Below are 10,682 nucleotides of genomic sequence, written 5' to 3' on the forward strand. Positions count from 1 at the left end.
GCACAGCCTGCGGAAAGGCCGAAGCGCAGCGGCAGCCTTGGTCTGGGAGTCCGCTCAAGAAGCAAAGTGAGGGAGAGAGGCGTGCGGGGCAGGGTGCACGTTGGCAGTCTGGGTGCAGGCCGTGCCTGAGGCAAACAAATCAATGAAATCATTCCTAACTTCTCAACACTAAGCATTCGAAGAGTATATTTAATTCATTTCCACTGAGGTGACCACGCCTTATGTTGGCACATGAAACTTTCCACGCTAAATCAGTTGAAAATGTCAACAAAGGACATTATTTTGAGACTTTGTACATATTATGAAGAAGTAGATCAAAGTTTTTCTCTTTAAGTACAGTGAATCACATCCATGTTAATGAGCAAGATGAGCACAGGAGGACAGGCCCGGAGTCAGCTAAGGATGTGACTGCATGCTGGGTACCTGTGATACCTCCAGTCACACCCATCTGAGGATGATGTAAAGGATGTGGGTGAACTAGGCACACAATTTGGGAGTTGAAGGAGTACTGGATTCGTTGGAATAAAGGAGCAGACAGACCCGTATGGGGACCACAGAAGGAAGTACTTGATTTTTATGGCAAATGAGATGGAACGTGTGCTGGTATCCACGAGACCCTGTCTTACTGGATGCCACACACCCCAGATGCTGCTGGGCGTCAGTGCATGGAGCTGGCCGAGGTGCGTGTGGCGTGTCAGCTAGGCAGTGATGTCCTGAGTGCCTGTGGCCCCACCCTTCAGAGGCGTGTGGATGAATTAGGGGTGAGTACCGAGTGTGGGGATGCTGGGGTAGGGCAGTTGTGTGTGTTTGTCTCCATGGTATTGGTTCTCACCCCAAACAAGATATAAAGTATAGCCACTCCTGGTTTATAATGATCTGTTTAAAATCCAAAAATGCCCTGAAGTCAATCTATGAAATTATTACCACTGTTTATTCAAAATTTCCTGAATGGTGGCTTGCACACTGTTGATTAGTTCTACAAGGAATACTGGGCTATTACAAAATCTCATTGAATCCTGCCTTGCCTCTTCTGGGACAAAGCACCCTGCCTGTCCTTTGGAGCTTCACAGTGACCAAGCACTTTGGGGGCAAAGGTCTCGGGTATCGTGGCCTTCTCATGGGATCGTAGGCTTTCCCCTCACTAAAGTGTATGTTAGAGTACCCTGGAGGTTCTCAGCAATTATTCATCATGTTTAAGTCATACTTACTCTAAGTCAATAACCCATAATGATGCTGTGTCCAAAAAAATGACTACATGACCTGAAAAATGCGGTAGCACTAGTGTCAGCTCACTCTTGATGAAAGCCTGCAACACACAGAAATTTTCATACACTTCTTCATTACATTTAATCAAGCATATAGCAACAGGCTGATGAACAACATCAGCTGCTTGTGAACAGGGATACAGTGTTTCGCACCCACAAAAGTAAGCATCGAATGGAGGAGGCAAGCACCAAGCCCTTTCTATCATTTTAGAGCCACTACAAGTACCACAAAGAATTATTTCTCGTGTGCATTTCTATAGCAAATGATCATTAAAAATTAATTTTTAATCTTTTCTCAGACCACACAGGATATGCGCGTGACGTGAATTCATATAATTTAAGATATTCTATTATAAAATTTTAAACATATTATATTTTGGCTTCTAGATCTTAACTGTATATGGTCAATAGCAGTATAGAACATTTCTGATGAGATCATAATGAAAATGCTGCAATGAGATTTTAGTTTACCGACCTTTTCAAAGCTACCTTCAGAAGAAGAAAACACTGTAAGCAACAATGGAAAATGGGAATTTAACCAAGAAATAAAATATGCCTGTATTAAGCAAGGAATTAAATGTGCTCAAGCAGGAGAGTGTAGCATGGCTTTAAACTCTTCCTGAAAGGCAGCTTACAGCTGCAACGCAAGCCAGCCTCATTTTGTATGAACAGTGTTTTCAAAGAATGAAGGAGTCTCTCTCTCTCTCTCTCTCTCTCTCTCTCTCTATATATATATATATATATATATATATATATATATATATATCACAATTTGAGAAATGAAGGAGTACTGGCTCTATTGGAACAAAGTAGCAGACAGACTCATTTGGGGGCCACAGAAGCAAGCATTTGTTTTATGGCAAGTGAAATGGATATATATATATATTCCTTCTCCTTTCCTTGGGCTTCTCTGGCTTCATCTCTGGCCACACGACCCACTGCACCATTTCATGTCATATGCAGATGCTGCCACAGGAAACACTGACTCACGCTTCCATCTGCAATGACAAATGCCAGTCTCTACGATGCAACTCTTCCTTAGCGAACTCCTGAGTCTGTTCGTCCAGTCTTTGGGTCATGAATCCTCTGAAAACTACACTGTAGTATTTATTAGCAATGGGACTTATCTGTTAGATATTTATGTTTCGGGATTTCTCCTAATCTGCTTGTCAGTCATAATTGCCAACGATTTATTGAAGCAAATGGTAGCCGGTCATGTTACTTGGAACCACAGAAAAAGCCTTGGCATTAATTCAAGAGCTCTGATTGTGATGGCTCAGTGGCGGGCACGACGACGGTAAATTACAGCGAAGGTCCAAAATGCTTATGGCCAAGCTTTCCTGTTTAACATTCAACCTGCCTTTTACATAATTGTAACTTAAAAATGGAAGACAGCTCCCTGGCATGACATTTACCAGAATTGTATATAGCAATTTAGAAATTATGTGATAAGTTGATGTAACTTTTAAATTCCCAGTTTAACTTAAACATAATAAATCTATCCCTTCATTACTTCCTTTTAGACATGGACACATTGTTTTATGACAGCGCTGTAAAAGTGAAGTGACGACAATATGTTTTAAAAGTGCAGCCACTGGGAGAACAGAGGTAATTAGGAAGCTTACCAGGGATTAAAGTGTGACTGCTTTAATGGCCTTAACCTCCCCGAAGTAATTAATGACGAGGAAAAATCTTTACACTATCAATAAGTTCATAGGGTCAGACGTGAAAGCTTGGAGATATTTTTATGCTTCCACAAAGCAAAACTTATCCAAAAAGATGTTAGCTTAAGATACTTAAGCAGCACACAATTCTACGTGGCTCCCCAAACACCCACCTAATTCTAGTTGTTGAAATGCTTGACATGTGATTTTTAAAAATGGTGGTTTTTTTTTTTTTTTTTTTTTTTTTAGAATTTCAATACCACCCACATACATGGTTTGCTAGTTCCTTGATTTCTTCTAAATAAAACATTTTCCATCTATTTTAGTTGGCTTGTGATTCCCTTGGCATCTTTTCTGAAGTTCGGTGGCTCTTACTGATCAGCTGATGCACGCTGGGCATGCTGGTCCTACTTAGCATCAGCCAGACCAGAAATAGCGTCAGTCTAATTCTCCCCACAAGGTAATTCTCCAAAGTGCAAAGTGCTGAAGTGCGGACATTTTCACATTAAGGTGAGGCTGTGGCTGCTTGGACTGGGGAAAGAATATGAAGACTAATAATTTTAAGTATTTAATATACATATATATATATTGGAAACACTGTGGAAATGTCCCTTGGGGCATTTGGTGGGGCAAATAGATTAAAACTTCTTGAATTTGTTTACTGAGCTTAAATTATCATTACGGGAAAATGAGCACTTACAGGTTTCAGGCATGAAATTCAGGTCATTTGCAAAGCCCTTCACAATGTTAATGTGTCACTAACGTAAAAATAAGATTTTGTACTGTATGTGCTCGTTGATTTGGGTATTTTTAGAACAACAACTTGCAGAAGGCTTCAATTTTATTCTTAATGTTGCCTAAAATTTGGACCTACTTAAATAATATCTTGTTCATTAATATTCTTTATCAATGAATTTCATTCTGATAAAAGTGGATATTTTAAGAGCTGCACTATAATTTCACAAAATGCAGATGTTTGATAAATTGTTATTGATTTTTCTCTTAAAAGCCTGCATTTACATTATACATAAGAACTCCCTGTAAGATCTGGGATTTTAAGCTTTGCTCTTATCATTTCTTCCACGTATTATACAGCTTTTGGTTTCATACTGTGGCCTCACACTTTCGGTACGTTTCTATATAGAATTAGGTAGAAGTTTTAATTTATTTGTTGTTGCACAAGATTTACTGACTATTCCCATCACTTAAATGATTATCTTTCCTACTGAACTAATTTAAACCTTTGTTAAAAATCAGTTGATGAACTGGACAAACAGCTCAGCAGATTAAAGCACCTGCAAGCAGGTGCAGGGGTCGAGGTTGGATCCCCAGGCCTGCCATGTCAGCCCCACCCCCTGGGGCACACTGAGACAGTAATTGAGACTGGGTGTGGTAGTGCACGCCTGCAATCCCAGCTCTTGGGAGGCTATAAACAGGAAAATCACTATGAGTCTGATCTAGTAGTGAGACCCTGAACACCCTGTGGAGCTTTCTCTAAAATACAAAAAAAAAAAAAAAAAAAAAAAAAATCAGTTGAGGTGTCTGTGTATAAGGGGATATTTCTGAACTTTATCTGCTCCGTTGATATATTCATTTATATATGTGACCTACATAATCTTGTTTTATGGTAGTTTATAGTAAGCTTTGAAATTAGGCTAGTTCTCTAACACCCTTTGGTGTGAACTTAAAATGGCATGGAAAGTCTTAGCGTTTGGATGGCGACTGGATCGTGGCGTACGTTAGTCCACAGCTGAGTTCGAAGCTGACTCGCCGTTGGGCAGTGGGCCCTGGCTGGAAGTGGGTGACTGGATTTGTGACCTCAAAGGCGTCATTTCCCTCAGACTCCCCGCTTCTCTCTCTGCTTCCCAGCCACCATGACATGAGCTGTGGTCCCCCACTGCGCCTTTCCACAGTTCCATTTGTGCAACTGAGGCTGCTGACCACCAAATGAACCTTCTGAAGTTCTGAGCTGAAATGAACCTCTCCTCGTTCAAGGCTTACACAGTGAGGAAAGAGACCAAGGCATCACCCCTTCTTGCTCACCGAGAGACTGCGTGGCTGGGATTTGTGCATTTCCAGTACATTTTAGGACAGGCCTATCAGTTTCTACACCAAAGCCTGCTGTGATACTTACTGGAATCACACTGAACCTACGTCTGCTGCGGAAGAGTTAACAGCTTATTCATACTGATTCTCTTGACCATGAGCAGGGGGCATCTGTATATTTAGGTGTGATTTAATTTCTCTCAAATAGTCCAGTGTTTTCAGCGCACAGATGTTATACCTCTTTAGTCATATTTGTTCCTATACATTTTAGATTTTTATACACCTTGGAATCAATTTCTGATTAATAATTGCTAGAATGTAGAAATGCAACTGATTGCTGTATGTTCCTTTTCTATCCTGAAATCTTGCCAAAGATCTTGAACATTTTTTCACATTGCTACTGACCATTTGTATTTCTTTTGGAAAAGTGCATGTTCATTTCAATTGCCTACTTTTTGATTGGGTGTTTTATTTGCGGGAGGTCTAATTCTTTCATTCTTTATATATTATAGGTACTAGCTCTCTGAGGAGTAGCTAGCAAAACTTTTCCCAATTCTGTAAGTTACCTCTTCATTCTGTTGCTCGTTTTCTAGGCATTTAGTTTGATACTATTCTATTGGTTGATTCTTGTTGGTATCATCTTGTGCAGTTGGGCTTCTGATCAGAAATCGCTCCCCTCTGCCTCGGTCTCAAGGAGTTTCCTGCTGTGTCTTGCAGCAGAGTCAGCGTCCTCGCAGCACGTGCTTCCTTGATTCAGCAGAGACCTACTCTGCCGATGAGTGCGGCACGCCCTGCACAATCGCCTGCCAAACCCCCACTTCTGGACACATGAGCGTTCTGGGGAGATTTTTAGATTTAAACCATACACAAGTGATTTCTGGAATACTGACTTGGTGGTAGTGACATTTCCTTTATTTTCTGGTAATGGACACTTTTTTCACCATCAATTTTAAAGTATGACTCTGCAAGTTATAATAGTATGGGTTCAAAATTATTTACTTTTAGGGCCTGAAGCTCCTTTTTAAAGTTTGTATTCAGAAATCTGCTATTGTTTTGAGTGGCTTCCTTTCGCAGCTTACTTGAGGCTTTTTCTAACAGATTTCATGTTCTTTGTTGACTGAATTTATGGAATTATTACCGTGCTGTATCAAAGAGTTGTTTTCTGGTTTCGGCTGTTAGGGGTTCTATGTGCTTTGTGCACCTGAATATTGGATCCTTCCCATAGATTTGTAGAATTTCTGCTATGATTTCAGTGAAGAAATTTTGCACCTTTTGTGCCTTTTGCCTTCATCTGGCCCATGAGGCCACTGGCACCTAGGGCTCAGGCTGAGGGCTATGTGTGAACACAGAGGTAACAGCTGGAGGAGGGGGCCCAGCAGCCCTCCAAGAGCAGAGATGGACCTGTGAGGGCATTGGGTAGCCGGTGTGTGCAGGGAGCAGCAGCAGGACAGCATGAGGGAGCAGGGCCAGGTGGGCCTGGCGCGCTGATCAGAAGGTGCCCAGGCTGGCACTGCTGCTAGCAGCTCTGCTCTGCCCTGAGGCCCACCAGCCTCAGCCCCTGAAGACCACCCTGGAGTCCAGGCCACTCTCCAGGACCTGTCCTTATTTCTTGAGTCCCAAGGGCTTATCAGTCTTGACTCAGTCTCTGCACTCTGGGTGGTTTCCAGCCTGCACCTCCTGCAAAACACTGCCTCCCTGGGCTCTGTCTCTAGCAGGCAGAGCAGGAGCCAGTGCCGGCTGGTGACTGCCAGGCAGATGCCTACCCCAGAAGCCCCTGCTACAGCTGTTCTTGGCTTCTTCCCACCCATGGTGAGACTCCATCCCAAGGAGCCACACTGGTCACTCTGTATCTCTGCACAGAGCCAGCCAGGAGTTGGCCCTGCTTCTGCCTCTAAGCACCCATGCACCAGAGTTCATCTGGGAGCTTCTCGTTCTAGTTGCCTTCCCACCCATGGTTTCTTTGATGGATTTCTGAGTCCTGTGGGCCCTGAGGAGGGGCCTCTAAGAACAGCTCCTGGGGACTGTGCCAGACCAGCTCCACTCTAATGCCAGGATGGAAAAGCAGACAGATATGAACTACTGCTGTACCTTAAAGTGTACTAAACTTTTGTTTTGCTTTGTCTGGTTTATGATTAATCTTGGTATGTTTTGGAGATTTTTCTCTGTTAGCACAGAGCTTTTTTAAGAGAATAAAATATTGTAAAAAAATTCAGTATGATACAAAATTTCATTAAACAAAATGACAAGAATTCAACAATGGTTGTTAATTGCTCTCTTCAAATTAGTTGTTTAGAATTGAATCAGACCGCTCTTCCTCAGCACTGCCTACAGAGATGGCAGCCATCTCCCTTTTGGCACCATGGCAACCCTCAGACCCCTCGTGAAGCACAAGATCATCAAAAAGAGGACCAAGAAGTTCATCCAGCACCAGTCAGACTGATATGTCAAAATTAAGCGCAACTGGCAGAAACCCAGAGACATCAACAACAGGGTGTGGAGGAGGTTCAAGGGCCAGATCTTGATGCCCAACATAGGTTATGGAAGTAACAAAAAGACAAAGCACACGCTGCCCAGTGGCTTCCGGAAGTTCCTGGTGCACAGTGTTAAGGACCTGGAGGTGCTGCTGATGTGCAACAAGTCTTACTGTGCAGAGATTGCTCACAACGTCTCCTCTAAGAACTGCAAGGCCATTGTGAAAAAAGCAGCCCAGCTAGCCATCTGAGTCACCAATCCCAATGCCAGGCTGCACAGTGAAGAAAACAGGTAGACGGCCTGTGTGCATATTATTTGTGCTTCAGTAAAAACACAAAAAATACAAAAAAAAAAAGAAAAGAAAAGAAAAGAAAAAGAATTGAATAGGACCTTTGAACAAAAGGACTTAATGGACATTACAGAGTGTTTCACTGAACAGCATCTGAATACACATTCTTTTCAGCTGCACATGGGTTTTTTTCTAAAGTAGACCACCTACTAGTCTGTAGGTCATGCTTAAGTATATGAAAGAAAACAGAAATTATCCCATGAATATTATCTGACCTCAGTGCAAGAAAATGAAACAAATGATAAAAGAGACCACAAAAAAAACCATAAATGCATGAAAATTAAATAACACCCTTCTCAGCAACCAATGGGTTACAGAAGAAATTAAACAGGAAATTAAACAACATCTACAATTCAATGAAAATATAAGCACAACTTATCAGAACCTGTGGGGTGCAATGAAAGCAGTTCTTCAAGGAAAATATATAGCTCTAAACTCACACATTAGGAAAACAGAAAGGGAACAAATAAATACACTAATGCTGTACCGCAAGTGTCTAGAAAAAGAAGAGCAAATCAAGCTGAAAGTAGGGAGGAAACAATAAAGATTAGAGCATAAATTAATACAATTGAGACAAAGAAAACAATGCAAAGAATTAACAAATCAACAAGCTGGTTCTTTGAAAGATTAAATAAAATTGATAAGCCCCTAGCCAACCTAATCAAAAAAAGAAAAGAGAAAACTCAAATTCAAGCAATAAGGAAAGAAAGTGGTGAAATTACTACAGATCCTATGGAAATTCAGGAGATCAACAATGGCTACTTTGAAAATCTTTATTCTCACAGATTCAAAGGCATAGAAGAAATGGACAGATTCCTAGAAGGGTACAAGTTACCAAAACTGAATCAAGAAGATATAACAACTCTCAATAACACAATATCAAGCAGTGAAATAAAAAAATAAATGTAATAAAAAACTTGCCAACAAAGAAAAGTCCAGGTCCTGATGGATTCACAGCTGAATTCTACAAGAAATTTACAGAAGATGTAATCCCAATATTCCTCAAACTCTTCAGTGAAATTGAAAAGGAAGCAATCCTCCCAAAATCATTCCTGGAGGCAAGTATCATACTGATACCAAAACCAGAGAAAGACTTAACTAAAAAAAGAGAACTACAGGCCAATCTCTCTCATGAACATAGATGCAAAAATCCTCAATAAAAACCTAGCAAATAGAACACAGAAAATCATCAAGAAGATTATACATCATGACCAAGTAGGATTCATTCCACGGGTGCAAGGATGGCTCATCGTACACAAATGTATAAATGTAATGCACTATATCTATAGAGCCAAATCCAATAACCACATGATCATCTCAATTGATGCAGAAAAGGCTTTTGACAAATTCCAACACTCATTCATGTTGAAAGTCCTACAGAAAATTGGAATAGATGACCTCAACTTCAACCTAATAAAAGCCATCTATAGCAATCCAACTGCTAACACAAATCTACATGGGGAAAAACTGAAATCTTTTACTCTCAGATCATGTACAAAACAAGGATACCCTTCATCTCCACTCCTATACAATATAGTTCTGGAATCACTTGCTGGATCCATTAGACAAGAGAGAGAAATAAAAGGAATAAGAATAGGTAAAGAAGCCTTTTGCTTTCAGACCACCACCATCATGGGTTGCATGCGTGCTCCCGGGAAGGGCCTGTCCCAGTCTGCTCTTTTGTATCACCACAGTGTCCCCAATGGGCCAAAGCTAACATCTGACAATGTGAAGGACAGATTGACAAACTGGCCAAAAAGGGTCTGACTCCCTCACAAATTGGTATGATCCTGAGAGACTCTCATGGTGTTGCTCAAGAACATTATGTAATGGGTAACAAAATCTTGAGAATTCTTAAGTCGAAAGGACTTGCTTCTGATCTCCCTGAGTATCTCTACCACTTAATTAAGAAAGCAGTTGCTGTTCAAAAGTACCTTGAGAGGAACAGAAAGGATAAGGATGCCAAGATCTGCCTGATTCTCATTGAGAGCCAGATTCATTGATTGGCTGGATACTATAAGACCAAGCAGGTCCTCCCCACACCTGGAAATATGAGTCATCTCCAGCCTTTGCCATGGTGGCATAAATTTATGTACCTAAGCAATAAAATGATTTAATTAAAAAAAAGAATAGGTAAAGAAGAAGTTAAACTATGATTATTTGCACATGACATGATACTCTACTTGGAAGACCCAAAAAATTTCATAAAGAAGCTACTAGAACAAATGAACAAATTCAGTAGTATATCAGGTTACATAGTCAATACTCAAAACACAATAATATTCCTCTACAGGGATAACAAACTCACTGAGAGAAAAATTAGAGAAATAATACCACTCAGAATAGAATAAAAAAAATGAAATACTTAGGAATTAATCTACCTAAGGAAGTAAAAGATCTATTTAATGAAAATTAAAGTACTCTGAAAAAAGAGATCATCGAGGATTTCAGAAAATGGAAAGATATCCCATGCTCCTGGATAGGAAGAACCAGCATTGTGAAGATGGCCATACTCCCAAAATTGTTATAAAGATTTAATGCATTTCCTATCAAAATACCACTAACACACCTCACAGACCTAGAGAAATCATTCCTAAAGTTTATTTGTAACCAGAAAAGACCTAGAAGAGCAAAGACAATCCTGGGCAACAAAGGCAAGGCAGGAGGTATCACAATCCCTGACTTGAAATTATACTACAAAGCTACTGTGATAAAATCAGCATGGTATTGGCAAAAAAAGATCTGAGGATCAATGGAATAGATTAGAAGGTGTAGATACAACTACAAACACACTCAGCCATCTTACCTGTGACAAAGGAGCCAAACATGTTCACTGGAGAAAGATAACCTCATAAACAAATGGTGCTGGAAAACCTGGCTCTCTAC

At 40.6% G+C, this 10,682-nt stretch overlaps 2 pseudogenes; both read left to right on the forward strand.

Moving 5' to 3' along the window:
• The first annotated feature begins 7,334 nt into the window (after positions 1–7,334).
• On the forward strand, positions 7,335–7,742 carry LOC105742066 (annotated as a pseudogene).
• A 1,686-nt stretch (positions 7,743–9,428) lies between these two features.
• Positions 9,429–9,882, forward strand: LOC105742065 (annotated as a pseudogene).
• The last annotated feature ends 800 nt before the right edge of the window (positions 9,883–10,682 follow it).

This window comes from Octodon degus, unplaced genomic scaffold (genome assembly GCF_000260255.1).
Source record: "Octodon degus isolate 3935 unplaced genomic scaffold, OctDeg1.0 scaffold00034, whole genome shotgun sequence".
Classification (NCBI taxonomy): domain Eukaryota; kingdom Metazoa; phylum Chordata; class Mammalia; order Rodentia; family Octodontidae; genus Octodon; species Octodon degus.